This window comes from Erinaceus europaeus, chromosome 18 (assembly GCF_950295315.1).
Source record: "Erinaceus europaeus chromosome 18, mEriEur2.1, whole genome shotgun sequence".
NCBI classification, from domain to species: Eukaryota; Metazoa; Chordata; class Mammalia; order Eulipotyphla; family Erinaceidae; genus Erinaceus; species Erinaceus europaeus.
In genome coordinates, this window is record NC_080179.1 from 78,474,612 (window position 1) to 78,489,673 (window position 15,062).

Sequence of the window (15,062 nt, forward strand, 5' to 3'; positions counted from 1 at the left end):
GGCTGGCAGAAGGACCAGAAAGCTGGATCAGGGATGAGAGTAGCTCCCAAATCTGGGAAAGGTGTATAAATATTCTTGGCCATCAACCCAATTGATGTGATGTGATCTGATCTGGGGTCCATATTCAGCTTAGGAGTGAGCCTATGTGAATTGGGTTAACTTTGCAAAAGCCCTGCTTCCCTTTTCTCTCTCTCTCTCTCTCTCAAGTGTCTCCCTCTCTCTCCCTCTTTCTTTCTTTCTTTCTCTCTCTCTCCCTCAGCTTCTTTCTCCTTTCTTTTCTTCCTAACTTCTTTCTGCTCTCTGTCATATCAGTACTCACCTAGGGTTTAGGGTAATGCTGGTCATTGAACTCTTCTTTTCCTCTCTACATTTTTTTTTATGTTGTCAGTAAGTAATGACTTAACTATTGAAGTACTACCTGGACCCTTAGGCAAGACAACTGCTTTGCCACCACCAGACCTTTTCTTCTCCTCCTCCTGCTCCTCCTCCTGCTCCTCCACCTCCTCCTCCTCAGCTGGGAGTGGGTCTCCCTGTGGGAGTGGGGCTTGTGCTCTCCTTGGCCCTGGTGCCTGGTTCTCCCGCTCCAGGAGAAGCAGTTGGGTGGGTCAGCAGGCAGCCTGTGGAGCAGAGGCAGTTAGCCGGCAGCAGGCATCATGCAGGCAGGCAGGCAGGCAGGCAGGCAGGCAGGCAGGCAGGCAGGCTGTCCGTGTGTATGTGGCGTGCGTGTGGGTGCGCAGCGTGTCCCCGCATGTGTCGCTGCCAGCCTGCCTGCCTGTGCAGCGGTGTGGGCTTTGTGAGGGGTGCCGGGTGGTGATGGTGGTGGTGGCTGGGGCGGAGGCTGGGGCGGCGTGGGGTGGGTGGGGGTGGTGTGTTGGGTGCAGGTGGCCAGCGGGCACTCGTGGAGGGGTGGCAGTGTGCGGAGCCGGCCAGTGGGCGTCGCTGTTGCGCCGGCGGCTGGCGGCTTGGCTTCTTGAGGCCGGCAGAAAGGGCTGTGTGCGTCTACGGCCATACCACCCTGAACACGCCCGATCTCGTCTGATCTCGGAAGCTAAGCAGGGTCGGGCCTGGTTAGTACTTGGATGGGAGACCGCCTGGGAATACCGGGTGCTGTAGGCTTTTGCTGCCTGCCTGCCTGCCTGCCTGCCTGCCTCTGCAGCGCATTGCCCAGCAGCTTGTCCTGGGCACACGACCCCTTCTTCTCTCTCGCTCTCTCTCTTTTTCATCTGTTCTGGACAAGTTGTTTTTTTGGAAAGACTTTTTTATGGATGAGAACGATAGGAGGACAGAGGGAGAACCACACATCACTCTGGCACATGTGCTGCCGGGGATCCAACTCGGGACCTCACGCTTGAGAGTCTAAAGCTTGACCACCCCACCACCTCCCGGAATCCTTTTGGAAAATCATTGTTATGTCTTGATTCATTCCCTTTGGTTGCCCTGGTTGTTTTATTGTTGGAGTTATGATGGATGTCGTTGTTGTTGGATAGGACCGAGAGAAATGGAGAGTGGAGGGGAAGACAGAGAGGGAGAGAGAAAGACAGACACCCACAGACCTGCTTCACCACTTGGGAAGCGACTCCCCTGCAGGTGGGGAGCCGGGGGCTCGAACAGGGATCCTTACGCCAGTCCTTGTGCTTTGCGCCAGGTGTGCTTAAGCTTCTCTCTCTCTGTCTCTGTCTCTCTCTGCCTCTCTCCCTCTCTCTGTCTCTCTCCCTCTCTCTCTCAAATTTATTTATTTATTTATCAAAAAGAAACATTGAGAAAACCACTGGAGAAGAGGGGTCCAACTGCACACAATTCCCACCACCAGAACTCTGTATCCCCTCCCCTCCCTTGCCCTCCCCTCCTCTGGTAGCTTTCCAATTCTTTATCCCTCTGGGAGTATGGACCCAGGGTCACTGTGGGATGCAGAAGGTGTGTGTGCGTGTGTGTGTGTGTGTGTGTGTGTGTGCGTGCGTGCGTGCGTGTGTGTGCACGCGTGTGTACGTGTGCATGTGCATGTGCGTGTGCGTGTGCATGTGCGTGTGTGGTGTGCGGGTGGGAGTTCTGGCTTCTGTAACTGCTTCCCAGCTGAACATGAGCGTTGACAGGTCGGTCCATACTGCAACCTGGCTCTCTCTTTCCCTAGCGGGGAAGGGCTCTGGGGAAGCGGAGCTCCAGGACACATGGGTGGGGTTGTCTGTCCAGGGAAGTCTGGTCAGCATCATGCTAGCATCTGGAACCTGGTGGTGCAAAATAGAGTTAACTTATAAATCCAAACCAATTGTTGACCAATGATGGGCCTAAAGAGTGGACTAGTACAGATGAAGAGTGTGGTTGCTCTCCATTTTGTAGACAGCTAGGAGGCATATTTGAGTTACATTCCAAAGGGCCTGTGGCTATACTAGTGTTTCTTTGTTTGTTTGTTTGTTTGTTTTTCAGCCTGAGCCTGAAATCTGAAATGCAGGTAGATCCTAATTATTCTCTGGGGAGGCAATGTCATGGCTGGCAGAAGGACCAGAAAGCTGGATCAGGGATGAGAGTAGCTCCCAAATCTGGGAAAGGTGTATAAATATTCTTGGCCATCAACCCAATTGATGTGATGTGATGTGATGTGATCTGATCTGGGGTCCATATTCAGCTTAGGAGTGAGCCTATGTGAATTGGGTTAACTTTGCAAAAGCCCTGCTTCCCTTTTCTCTCTCTCTCTCTCTCTCTCTCTCAAGTGTCTCCCTCTCTCTCCCTCTTTCTTTCTTTCTCTCTCTCTCCCTCAGCTTCTTTCTCCTTTCTTTTCTTCCTAACTTCTTTCTGCTCTCTGTCATATCAGTACTCACCTAGGGTTTAGGGTAATGCTGGTCATTGAACTCTTCTTTTCCTCTCTACATTTTTTTTTATGTTGTCAGTAAGTAATGACTTAACTATTGAAGTACTACCTGGACCCTTAGGCAAGACAACTGCTTTGCCACCACCAGACCTTTTCTTCTCCTCCTCCTGCTCCTCCTCCTGCTCCTCCACCTCCTCCTCCTCAGCTGGGAGTGGGTCTCCCTGTGGGAGTGGGGCTTGTGCTCTCCTTGGCCCTGGTGCCTGGTTCTCCCGCTCCAGGAGAAGCAGTTGGGTGGGTCAGCAGGCAGCCTGTGGAGCAGAGGCAGTTAGCCGGCAGCAGGCATCATGCAGGCAGGCAGGCAGGCAGGCAGGCAGGCAGGCTGTCCGTGTGTATGTGGCGTGCGTGTGGGTGCGCAGCGTGTCCCCGCATGTGTCGCTGCCAGCCTGCCTGCCTGTGCAGCGGTGTGGGCTTTGTGAGGGGTGCCGGGTGGTGATGGTGGTGGTGGCTGGGGCGGAGGCTGGGGCGGCGTGGGGTGGGTGGGGGTGGTGTGTTGGGTGCAGGTGGCCAGCGGGCACTCGTGGAGGGGTGGCAGTGTGCGGAGCCGGCCAGTGGGCGTCGCTGTTGCGCCGGCGGCTGGCGGCTTGGCTTCTTGAGGCCGGCAGAAAGGGCTGTGTGCGTCTACGGCCATACCACCCTGAACACGCCCGATCTCGTCTGATCTCGGAAGCTAAGCAGGGTCGGGCCTGGTTAGTACTTGGATGGGAGACCGCCTGGGAATACCGGGTGCTGTAGGCTTTTGCTGCCTGCCTGCCTGCCTGCCTGCCTCTGCAGCGCATTGCCCAGCAGCTTGTCCTGGGCACACGACCCCTTCTTCTCTCTCGCTCTCTCTCTTTTTCATCTGTTCTGGACAAGTTGTTTTTTTGGAAAGACTTTTTTATGGATGAGAACGATAGGAGGACAGAGGGAGAACCACACATCACTCTGGCACATGTGCTGCCGGGGATCCAACTCGGGACCTCATGCTTGAGAGTCTAAAGCTTGACCACCCCACCACCTCCCGGAATCCTTTTTGAAAATCATTGTTATGTCTTGATTCATTCCCTTTGGTTGCCCTGGTTGTTTTATTGTTGGAGTTATGATGGATGTCGTTGTTGTTGGATAGGACCGAGAGAAATGGAGAGTGGAGGGGAAGACAGAGAGGGAGAGAGAAAGACAGACACCCACAGACCTGCTTCACCACTTGGGAAGCGACTCCCCTGCAGGTGGGGAGCCGGGGGCTCGAACAGGGATCCTTACGCCAGTCCTTGTGCTTTGCGCCAGGTGTGCTTAAGCTTCTCTCTCTCTGTCTCTGTCTCTCTCTGCCTCTCTCCCTCTCTCTGTCTCTCTCCCTCTCTCTCTCAAATTTATTTATTTATTTATTTATTTATTTATTTATTTATCAAAAAGAAACATTGAGAAAACCACTGGAGAAGAGGGGTCCAACTGCACACAATTCCCACCACCAGAACTCTGTATCCCCTCCCCTCCCTTGCCCTCCCCTCCTCTGGTAGCTTTCCAATTCTTTATCCCTCTGGGAGTATGGACCCAGGGTCACTGTGGGATGCAGAAGGTGTGTGTGCGTGTGTGTGTGTGTGTGTGTGCGTGCGTGCGTGCGTGCGTGTGTGTGCACGCGTGTGTACGTGTGCATGTGCATGTGCGTGTGCATGTGCATGTGCGTGTGTGGTGTGCGGGTGGGAGTTCTGGCTTCTGTAACTGCTTCCCAGCTGAACATGAGCGTTGACAGGTCGGTCCATACTGCAACCTGGCTCTCTCTTTCCCTAGCGGGGAAGGGCTCTGGGGAAGCGGAGCTCCAGGACACATGGGTGGGGTTGTCTGTCCAGGGAAGTCTGGTCAGCATCATGCTAGCATCTGGAACCTGGTGGTGCAAAATAGAGTTAACTTATAAATCCAAACCAATTGTTGACCAATGATGGGCCTAAAGAGTGGACTAGTACAGATGAAGAGTGTGGTTGCTCTCCATTTTGTAGACAGCTAGGAGGCATATTTGAGTTACATTCCAAAGGGCCTGTGGCTATACTAGTGTTTCTTTGTTTGTTTGTTTGTTTTTCAGCCTGAGCCTGAAATCTGAAATGCAGGTAGATCCTAATTATTCTCTGGGGAGGCAATGTCATGGCTGGCAGAAGGACCAGAAAGCTGGATCAGGGATGAGAGTAGCTCCCAAATCTGGGAAAGGTGTATAAATATTCTTGGCCATCAACCCAATTGATGTGATGTGATCTGATCTGGGGTCCATATTCAGCTTAGGAGTGAGCCTATGTGAATTGGGTTAACTTTGCAAAAGCCCTGCTTCCCTTTTCTCTCTCTCTCTCTCAAGTGTCTCCCTCTCTCTCCCTCTTTCTTTCTTTCTTTCTCTCTCTCTCCCTCAGCTTCTTTCTCCTTTCTTTTCTTCCTAACTTCTTTCTGCTCTCTGTCATATCAGTACTCACCTAGGGTTTAGGGTAATGCTGGTCATTGAACTCTTCTTTTCCTCTCTACATTTTTTTTTATGTTGTCAGTAAGTAATGACTTAACTATTGAAGTACTACCTGGACCCTTAGGCAAGACAACTGCTTTGCCACCACCAGACCTTTTCTTCTCCTCCTCCTGCTCCTCCTCCTGCTCCTCCACCTCCTCCTCCTCAGCTGGGAGTGGGTCTCCCTGTGGGAGTGGGGCTTGTGCTCTCCTTGGCCCTGGTGCCTGGTTCTCCCGCTCCAGGAGAAGCAGTTGGGTGGGTCAGCAGGCAGCCTGTGGAGCAGAGGCAGTTAGCCGGCAGCAGGCATCATGCAGGCAGGCAGGCAGGCAGGCAGGCAGGCAGGCAGGCAGGCAGGCTGTCCGTGTGTATGTGGCGTGCGTGTGGGTGCGCAGCGTGTCCCCGCATGTGTCGCTGCCAGCCTGCCTGCCTGTGCAGCGGTGTGGGCTTTGTGAGGGGTGCCGGGTGGTGATGGTGGTGGTGGCTGGGGCGGAGGCTGGGGCGGCGTGGGGTGGGTGGGGGTGGTGTGTTGGGTGCAGGTGGCCAGCGGGCACTCGTGGAGGGGTGGCAGTGTGCGGAGCCGGCCAGTGGGCGTCGCTGTTGCGCCGGCGGCTGGCGGCTTGGCTTCTTGAGGCCGGCAGAAAGGGCTGTGTGCGTCTACGGCCATACCACCCTGAACACGCCCGATCTCGTCTGATCTCGGAAGCTAAGCAGGGTCGGGCCTGGTTAGTACTTGGATGGGAGACCGCCTGGGAATACCGGGTGCTGTAGGCTTTTGCTGCCTGCCTGCCTGCCTGCCTGCCTCTGCAGCGCATTGCCCAGCATCTTGTCCTGGGCACACGACCCCTTCTTCTCTCTCGCTCTCTCTCTTTTTCATCTGTTCTGGACAAGTTGTTTTTTTGGAAAGACTTTTTTATGGATGAGAACGATAGGAGGACAGAGGGAGAACCACACATCACTCTGGCACATGTGCTGCCGGGGATCCAACTCGGGACCTCATGCTTGAGAGTCTAAAGCTTGACCACCCCACCACCTCCCGGAATCCTTTTTGAAAATCATTGTTATGTCTTGATTCATTCCCTTTGGTTGCCCTGGTTGTTTTATTGTTGGAGTTATGATGGATGTCGTTGTTGTTGGATAGGACCGAGAGAAATGGAGAGTGGAGGGGAAGACAGAGAGGGAGAGAGAAAGACAGACACCCACAGACCTGCTTCACCACTTGGGAAGCGACTCCCCTGCAGGTGGGGAGCCGGGGGCTCGAACAGGGATCCTTACGCCAGTCCTTGTGCTTTGCGCCAGGTGTGCTTAAGCTTCTCTCTCTCTGTCTCTGTCTCTCTCTGCCTCTCTCCCTCTCTCTGTCTCTCTCCCTCTCTCTCTCAAATTTATTTATTTATTTATCAAAAAGAAACATTGAGAAAACCACTGGAGAAGAGGGGTCCAACTGCACACAATTCCCACCACCAGAACTCTGTATCCCCTCCCCTCCCTTGCCCTCCCCTCCTCTGGTAGCTTTCCAATTCTTTATCCCTCTGGGAGTATGGACCCAGGGTCACTGTGGGATGCAGAAGGTGTGTGTGCGTGTGTGTGTGTGTGTGTGTGTGTGTGCGTGCGTGCGTGCGTGTGTGTGCACGCGTGTGTACGTGTGCATGTGCATGTGCGTGTGCGTGTGCATGTGCGTGTGTGGTGTGCGGGTGGGAGTTCTGGCTTCTGTAACTGCTTCCCAGCTGAACATGAGCGTTGACAGGTCGGTCCATACTGCAACCTGGCTCTCTCTTTCCCTAGCGGGGAAGGGCTCTGGGGAAGCGGAGCTCCAGGACACATGGGTGGGGTTGTCTGTCCAGGGAAGTCTGGTCAGCATCATGCTAGCATCTGGAACCTGGTGGTGCAAAATAGAGTTAACTTATAAATCCAAACCAATTGTTGACCAATGATGGGCCTAAAGAGTGGACTAGTACAGATGAAGAGTGTGGTTGCTCTCCATTTTGTAGACAGCTAGGAGGCATATTTGAGTTACATTCCAAAGGGCCTGTGGCTATACTAGTGTTTGTTTGTTTGTTTGTTTGTTTGTTTTTCAGCCTGAGCCTGAAATCTGAAATGCAGGTAGATCCTAATTATTCTCTGGGGAGGCAATGTCATGGCTGGCAGAAGGACCAGAAAGCTGGATCAGGGATGAGAGTAGCTCCCAAATCTGGGAAAGGTGTATAAATATTCTTGGCCATCAACCCAATTGATGTGATGTGATGTGATGTGATCTGATCTGGGGTCCATATTCAGCTTAGGAGTGAGCCTATGTGAATTGGGTTAACTTTGCAAAAGCCCTGCTTCCCTTTTCTCTCTCTCTCTCTCTCTCTCTCTCAAGTGTCTCCCTCTCTCTCCCTCTTTCTTTCTTTCTCTCTCTCTCCCTCAGCTTCTTTCTCCTTTCTTTTCTTCCTAACTTCTTTCTGCTCTCTGTCATATCAGTACTCACCTAGGGTTTAGGGTAATGCTGGTCATTGAACTCTTCTTTTCCTCTCTACATTTTTTTTTATGTTGTCAGTAAGTAATGACTTAACTATTGAAGTACTACCTGGACCCTTAGGCAAGACAACTGCTTTGCCACCACCAGACCTTTTCTTCTCCTCCTCCTGCTCCTCCTCCTGCTCCTCCACCTCCTCCTCCTCAGCTGGGAGTGGGTCTCCCTGTGGGAGTGGGGCTTGTGCTCTCCTTGGCCCTGGTGCCTGGTTCTCCCGCTCCAGGAGAAGCAGTTGGGTGGGTCAGCAGGCAGCCTGTGGAGCAGAGGCAGTTAGCCGGCAGCAGGCATCATGCAGGCAGGCAGGCAGGCAGGCAGGCAGGCAGGCTGTCCGTGTGTATGTGGCGTGCGTGTGGGTGCGCAGCGTGTCCCCGCATGTGTCGCTGCCAGCCTGCCTGCCTGTGCAGCGGTGTGGGCTTTGTGAGGGGTGCCGGGTGGTGATGGTGGTGGTGGCTGGGGCGGAGGCTGGGGCGGCGTGGGGTGGGTGGGGGTGGTGTGTTGGGTGCAGGTGGCCAGCGGGCACTCGTGGAGGGGTGGCAGTGTGCGGAGCCGGCCAGTGGGCGTCGCTGTTGCGCCGGCGGCTGGCGGCTTGGCTTCTTGAGGCCGGCAGAAAGGGCTGTGTGCGTCTACGGCCATACCACCCTGAACACGCCCGATCTCGTCTGATCTCGGAAGCTAAGCAGGGTCGGGCCTGGTTAGTACTTGGATGGGAGACCGCCTGGGAATACCGGGTGCTGTAGGCTTTTGCTGCCTGCCTGCCTGCCTGCCTGCCTCTGCAGCGCATTGCCCAGCAGCTTGTCCTGGGCACACGACCCCTTCTTCTCTCTCGCTCTCTCTCTTTTTCATCTGTTCTGGACAAGTTGTTTTTTTGGAAAGACTTTTTTATGGATGAGAACGATAGGAGGACAGAGGGAGAACCACACATCACTCTGGCACATGTGCTGCCGGGGATCCAACTCGGGACCTCATGCTTGAGAGTCTAAAGCTTGACCACCCCACCACCTCCCGGAATCCTTTTTGAAAATCATTGTTATGTCTTGATTCATTCCCTTTGGTTGCCCTGGTTGTTTTATTGTTGGAGTTATGATGGATGTCGTTGTTGTTGGATAGGACCGAGAGAAATGGAGAGTGGAGGGGAAGACAGAGAGGGAGAGAGAAAGACAGACACCCACAGACCTGCTTCACCACTTGGGAAGCGACTCCCCTGCAGGTGGGGAGCCGGGGGCTCGAACAGGGATCCTTACGCCAGTCCTTGTGCTTTGCGCCAGGTGTGCTTAAGCTTCTCTCTCTCTGTCTCTGTCTCTCTCTGCCTCTCTCCCTCTCTCTGTCTCTCTCCCTCTCTCTCTCAAATTTATTTATTTATTTATCAAAAAGAAACATTGAGAAAACCACTGGAGAAGAGGGGTCCAACTGCACACAATTCCCACCACCAGAACTCTGTATCCCCTCCCCTCCCTTGCCCTCCCCTCCTCTGGTAGCTTTCCAATTCTTTATCCCTCTGGGAGTATGGACCCAGGGTCACTGTGGGATGCAGAAGGTGTGTGTGCGTGTGTGTGTGTGTGTGTGTGTGTGTGCGTGCGTGCGTGCGTGTGTGTGCACGCGTGTGTACGTGTGCATGTGCATGTGCGTGTGCGTGTGCATGTGCGTGTGTGGTGTGCGGGTGGGAGTTCTGGCTTCTGTAACTGCTTCCCAGCTGAACATGAGCGTTGACAGGTCGGTCCATACTGCAACCTGGCTCTCTCTTTCCCTAGCGGGGAAGGGCTCTGGGGAAGCGGAGCTCCAGGACACATGGGTGGGGTTGTCTGTCCAGGGAAGTCTGGTCAGCATCATGCTAGCATCTGGAACCTGGTGGTGCAAAATAGAGTTAACTTATAAATCCAAACCAATTGTTGACCAATGATGGGCCTAAAGAGTGGACTAGTACAGATGAAGAGTGTGGTTGCTCTCCATTTTGTAGACAGCTAGGAGGCATATTTGAGTTACATTCCAAAGGGCCTGTGGCTATACTAGTGTTTGTTTGTTTGTTTGTTTGTTTGTTTTTCAGCCTGAGCCTGAAATCTGAAATGCAGGTAGATCCTAATTATTCTCTGGGGAGGCAATGTCATGGCTGGCAGAAGGACCAGAAAGCTGGATCAGGGATGAGAGTAGCTCCCAAATCTGGGAAAGGTGTATAAATATTCTTGGCCATCAACCCAATTGATGTGATGTGATGTGATGTGATCTGATCTGGGGTCCATATTCAGCTTAGGAGTGAGCCTATGTGAATTGGGTTAACTTTGCAAAAGCCCTGCTTCCCTTTTCTCTCTCTCTCTCTCTCTCTCTCTCAAGTGTCTCCCTCTCTCTCCCTCTTTCTTTCTTTCTCTCTCTCTCCCTCAGCTTCTTTCTCCTTTCTTTTCTTCCTAACTTCTTTCTGCTCTCTGTCATATCAGTACTCACCTAGGGTTTAGGGTAATGCTGGTCATTGAACTCTTCTTTTCCTCTCTACATTTTTTTTTATGTTGTCAGTAAGTAATGACTTAACTATTGAAGTACTACCTGGACCCTTAGGCAAGACAACTGCTTTGCCACCACCAGACCTTTTCTTCTCCTCCTCCTGCTCCTCCTCCTGCTCCTCCACCTCCTCCTCCTCAGCTGGGAGTGGGTCTCCCTGTGGGAGTGGGGCTTGTGCTCTCCTTGGCCCTGGTGCCTGGTTCTCCCGCTCCAGGAGAAGCAGTTGGGTGGGTCAGCAGGCAGCCTGTGGAGCAGAGGCAGTTAGCCGGCAGCAGGCATCATGCAGGCAGGCAGGCAGGCAGGCAGGCAGGCAGGCTGTCCGTGTGTATGTGGCGTGCGTGTGGGTGCGCAGCGTGTCCCCGCATGTGTCGCTGCCAGCCTGCCTGCCTGTGCAGCGGTGTGGGCTTTGTGAGGGGTGCCGGGTGGTGATGGTGGTGGTGGCTGGGGCGGAGGCTGGGGCGGCGTGGGGTGGGTGGGGGTGGTGTGTTGGGTGCAGGTGGCCAGCGGGCACTCGTGGAGGGGTGGCAGTGTGCGGAGCCGGCCAGTGGGCGTCGCTGTTGCGCCGGCGGCTGGCGGCTTGGCTTCTTGAGGCCGGCAGAAAGGGCTGTGTGCGTCTACGGCCATACCACCCTGAACACGCCCGATCTCGTCTGATCTCGGAAGCTAAGCAGGGTCGGGCCTGGTTAGTACTTGGATGGGAGACCGCCTGGGAATACCGGGTGCTGTAGGCTTTTGCTGCCTGCCTGCCTGCCTGCCTGCCTGCCTCTGCAGCGCATTGCCCAGCAGCTTGTCCTGGGCACACGACCCCTTCTTCTCTCTCGCTCTCTCTCTTTTTCATCTGTTCTGGACAAGTTGTTTTTTTGGAAAGACTTTTTTATGGATGAGAACGATAGGAGGACAGAGGGAGAACCACACATCACTCTGGCACATGTGCTGCCGGGGATCCAACTCGGGACCTCATGCTTGAGAGTCTAAAGCTTGACCACCCCACCACCTCCCGGAATCCTTTTGGAAAATCATTGTTATGTCTTGATTCATTCCCTTTGGTTGCCCTGGTTGTTTTATTGTTGGAGTTATGATGGATGTCGTTGTTGTTGGATAGGACCGAGAGAAATGGAGAGTGGAGGGGAAGACAGAGAGGGAGAGAGAAAGACAGACACCCACAGACCTGCTTCACCACTTGGGAAGCGACTCCCCTGCAGGTGGGGAGCCGGGGGCTCGAACAGGGATCCTTACGCCAGTCCTTGTGCTTTGCGCCAGGTGTGCTTAAGCTTCTCTCTCTCTGTCTCTGTCTCTCTCTGCCTCTCTCCCTCTCTCTGTCTCTCTCCCTCTCTCTCTCAAATTTATTTATTTATTTATTTATTTATTTATTTATTTATTTATTTATTTATCAAAAAGAAACATTGAGAAAACCACTGGAGAAGAGGGGTCCAACTGCACACAATTCCCACCACCAGAACTCTGTATCCCCTCCCCTCCCTTGCCCTCCCCTCCTCTGGTAGCTTTCCAATTCTTTATCCCTCTGGGAGTATGGACCCAGGGTCACTGTGGGATGCAGAAGGTGTGTGTGCGTGTGTGTGTGTGTGTGTGTGCGTGCGTGCGTGCGTGCGTGTGTGTGCACGCGTGTGTACGTGTGCATGTGCATGTGCGTGTGCATGTGCATGTGCGTGTGTGGTGTGCGGGTGGGAGTTCTGGCTTCTGTAACTGCTTCCCAGCTGAACATGAGCGTTGACAGGTCGGTCCATACTGCAACCTGGCTCTCTCTTTCCCTAGCGGGGAAGGGCTCTGGGGAAGCGGAGCTCCAGGACACATGGGTGGGGTTGTCTGTCCAGGGAAGTCTGGTCAGCATCATGCTAGCATCTGGAACCTGGTGGTGCAAAATAGAGTTAACTTATAAATCCAAACCAATTGTTGACCAATGATGGGCCTAAAGAGTGGACTAGTACAGATGAAGAGTGTGGTTGCTCTCCATTTTGTAGACAGCTAGGAGGCATATTTGAGTTACATTCCAAAGGGCCTGTGGCTATACTAGTGTTTCTTTGTTTGTTTGTTTGTTTTTCAGCCTGAGCCTGAAATCTGAAATGCAGGTAGATCCTAATTATTCTCTGGGGAGGCAATGTCATGGCTGGCAGAAGGACCAGAAAGCTGGATCAGGGATGAGAGTAGCTCCCAAATCTGGGAAAGGTGTATAAATATTCTTGGCCATCAACCCAATTGATGTGATGTGATCTGATCTGGGGTCCATATTCAGCTTAGGAGTGAGCCTATGTGAATTGGGTTAACTTTGCAAAAGCCCTGCTTCCCTTTTCTCTCTCTCTCTCTCTCTCAAGTGTCTCCCTCTCTCTCCCTCTTTCTTTCTTTCTTTCTCTCTCTCTCCCTCAGCTTCTTTCTCCTTTCTTTTCTTCCTAACTTCTTTCTGCTCTCTGTCATATCAGTACTCACCTAGGGTTTAGGGTAATGCTGGTCATTGAACTCTTCTTTTCCTCTCTACATTTTTTTTTATGTTGTCAGTAAGTAATGACTTAACTATTGAAGTACTACCTGGACCCTTAGGCAAGACAACTGCTTTGCCACCACCAGACCTTTTCTTCTCCTCCTCCTGCTCCTCCTCCTGCTCCTCCACCTCCTCCTCCTCAGCTGGGAGTGGGTCTCCCTGTGGGAGTGGGGCTTGTGCTCTCCTTGGCCCTGGTGCCTGGTTCTCCCGCTCCAGGAGAAGCAGTTGGGTGGGTCAGCAGGCAGCCTGTGGAGCAGAGGCAGTTAGCCGGCAGCAGGCATCATGCAGGCAGGCAGGCAGGCAGGCAGGCAGGCAGGCAGGCAGGCAGGCTGTCCGTGTGTATGTGGCGTGCGTGTGGGTGCGCAGCGTGTCCCCGCATGTGTCGCTGCCAGCCTGCCTGCCTGTGCAGCGGTGTGGGCTTTGTGAGGGGTGCCGGGTGGTGATGGTGGTGGTGGCTGGGGCGGAGGCTGGGGCGGCGTGGGGTGGGTGGGGGTGGTGTGTTGGGTGCAGGTGGCCAGCGGGCACTCGTGGAGGGGTGGCAGTGTGCGGAGCCGGCCAGTGGGCGTCGCTGTTGCGCCGGCGGCTGGCGGCTTGGCTTCTTGAGGCCGGCAGAAAGGGCTGTGTACGTCTACGGCCATACCACCCTGAACACGCCCGATCTCGTCTGATCTCGGAAGCTAAGCAGGGTCGGGCCTGGTTAGTACTTGGATGGGAGACCGCCTGGGAATACCGGGTGCTGTAGGCTTTTGCTGCCTGCCTGCCTGCCTGCCTGCCTCTGCAGCGCATTGCCCAGCATCTTGTCCTGGGCACACGACCCCTTCTTCTCTCTCGCTCTCTCTCTTTTTCATCTGTTCTGGACAAGTTGTTTTTTTGGAAAGACTTTTTTATGGATGAGAACGATAGGAGGACAGAGGGAGAACCACACATCACTCTGGCACATGTGCTGCCGGGGATCCAACTCGGGACCTCATGCTTGAGAGTCTAAAGCTTGACCACCCCACCACCTCCCGGAATCCTTTTTGAAAATCATTGTTATGTCTTGATTCATTCCCTTTGGTTGCCCTGGTTGTTTTATTGTTGGAGTTATGATGGATGTCGTTGTTGTTGGATAGGACCGAGAGAAATGGAGAGTGGAGGGGAAGACAGAGAGGGAGAGAGAAAGACAGACACCCACAGACCTGCTTCACCACTTGGGAAGCGACTCCCCTGCAGGTGGGGAGCCGGGGGCTCGAACAGGGATCCTTACGCCAGTCCTTGTGCTTTGCGCCAGGTGTGCTTAAGCTTCTCTCTCTCTGTCTCTGTCTCTCTCTGCCTCTCTCCCTCTCTCTGTCTCTCTCCCTCTCTCTCTCAAATTTATTTATTTATTTATCAAAAAGAAACATTGAGAAAACCACTGGAGAAGAGGGGTCCAACTGCACACAATTCCCACCACCAGAACTCTGTATCCCCTCCCCTCCCTTGCCCTCCCCTCCTCTGGTAGCTTTCCAATTCTTTATCCCTCTGGGAGTATGGACCCAGGGTCACTGTGGGATGCAGAAGGTGTGTGTGCGTGTGTGTGTGTGTGTGTGTGTGTGTGCGTGCGTGCGTGCGTGTGTGTGCACGCGTGTGTACGTGTGCATGTGCATGTGCGTGTGCGTGTGCATGTGCGTGTGTGGTGTGCGGGTGGGAGTTCTGGCTTCTGTAACTGCTTCCCAGCTGAACATGAGCGTTGACAGGTCGGTCCATACTGCAACCTGGCTCTCTCTTTCCCTAGCGGGGAAGGGCTCTGGGGAAGCGGAGCTCCAGGACACATGGGTGGGGTTGTCTGTCCAGGGAAGTCTGGTCAGCATCATGCTAGCATCTGGAACCTGGTGGTGCAAAATAGAGTTAACTTATAAATCCAAACCAATTGTTGACCAATGATGGGCCTAAAGAGTGGACTAGTACAGATGAAGAGTGTGGTTGCTCTCCATTTTGTAGACAGCTAGGAGGCATATTTGAGTTACATTCCAAAGGGCCTGTGGCTATACTAGTGTTTCTTTGTTTGTTTGTTTGTTTTTCAGCCTGAGCCTGAAATCTGAAATGCAGGTAGATCCTAATTATTCTCTGGGGAGGCAATGTCATGGCTGGCAGAAGGACCAGAAAGCTGGATCAGGGATGAGAGTAGCTCCCAAATCTGGGAAAGGTGTATAAATATTCTTGGCCATCAACCCAATTGATGTGATGTGATGTGATGTGATCTGATCTGGGGTCCATATTCAGCTTAGGAGTGAGCCTA

At 53.4% G+C, this 15,062-nt stretch overlaps 6 non-coding genes across 6 annotated transcripts; all 6 read left to right on the forward strand.

Moving 5' to 3' along the window:
• The first annotated feature begins 997 nt into the window (after window positions 1-997).
• Window positions 998-1,116, forward strand: LOC132534401 (5S ribosomal RNA). Its single transcript, XR_009546126.1, has one exon. It is a non-coding gene; the product is annotated as a 5S ribosomal RNA (ribosomal RNA).
• Window positions 1,117-3,479: 2,363 nt separating this feature from the next.
• Window positions 3,480-3,598, forward strand: LOC132534402 (5S ribosomal RNA). The gene has a single exon (XR_009546127.1). It is a non-coding gene; the product is annotated as a 5S ribosomal RNA (ribosomal RNA).
• Window positions 3,599-5,967: 2,369 nt separating this feature from the next.
• On the forward strand, window positions 5,968-6,086 carry LOC132534404 (5S ribosomal RNA). Its single transcript, XR_009546130.1, has one exon. It is a non-coding gene; the product is annotated as a 5S ribosomal RNA (ribosomal RNA).
• A 2,359-nt stretch (window positions 6,087-8,445) lies between these two features.
• LOC132534405 (5S ribosomal RNA) lies at window positions 8,446-8,564 on the forward strand. Its single transcript, XR_009546131.1, has one exon. It is a non-coding gene; the product is annotated as a 5S ribosomal RNA (ribosomal RNA).
• A 2,359-nt stretch (window positions 8,565-10,923) lies between these two features.
• Window positions 10,924-11,042, forward strand: LOC132534406 (5S ribosomal RNA). The gene has a single exon (XR_009546132.1). It is a non-coding gene; the product is annotated as a 5S ribosomal RNA (ribosomal RNA).
• A 2,389-nt stretch (window positions 11,043-13,431) lies between these two features.
• LOC132534407 (5S ribosomal RNA) lies at window positions 13,432-13,550 on the forward strand. The gene has a single exon (XR_009546133.1). It is a non-coding gene; the product is annotated as a 5S ribosomal RNA (ribosomal RNA).
• Window positions 13,551-15,062: the final 1,512 nt, after the last annotated feature.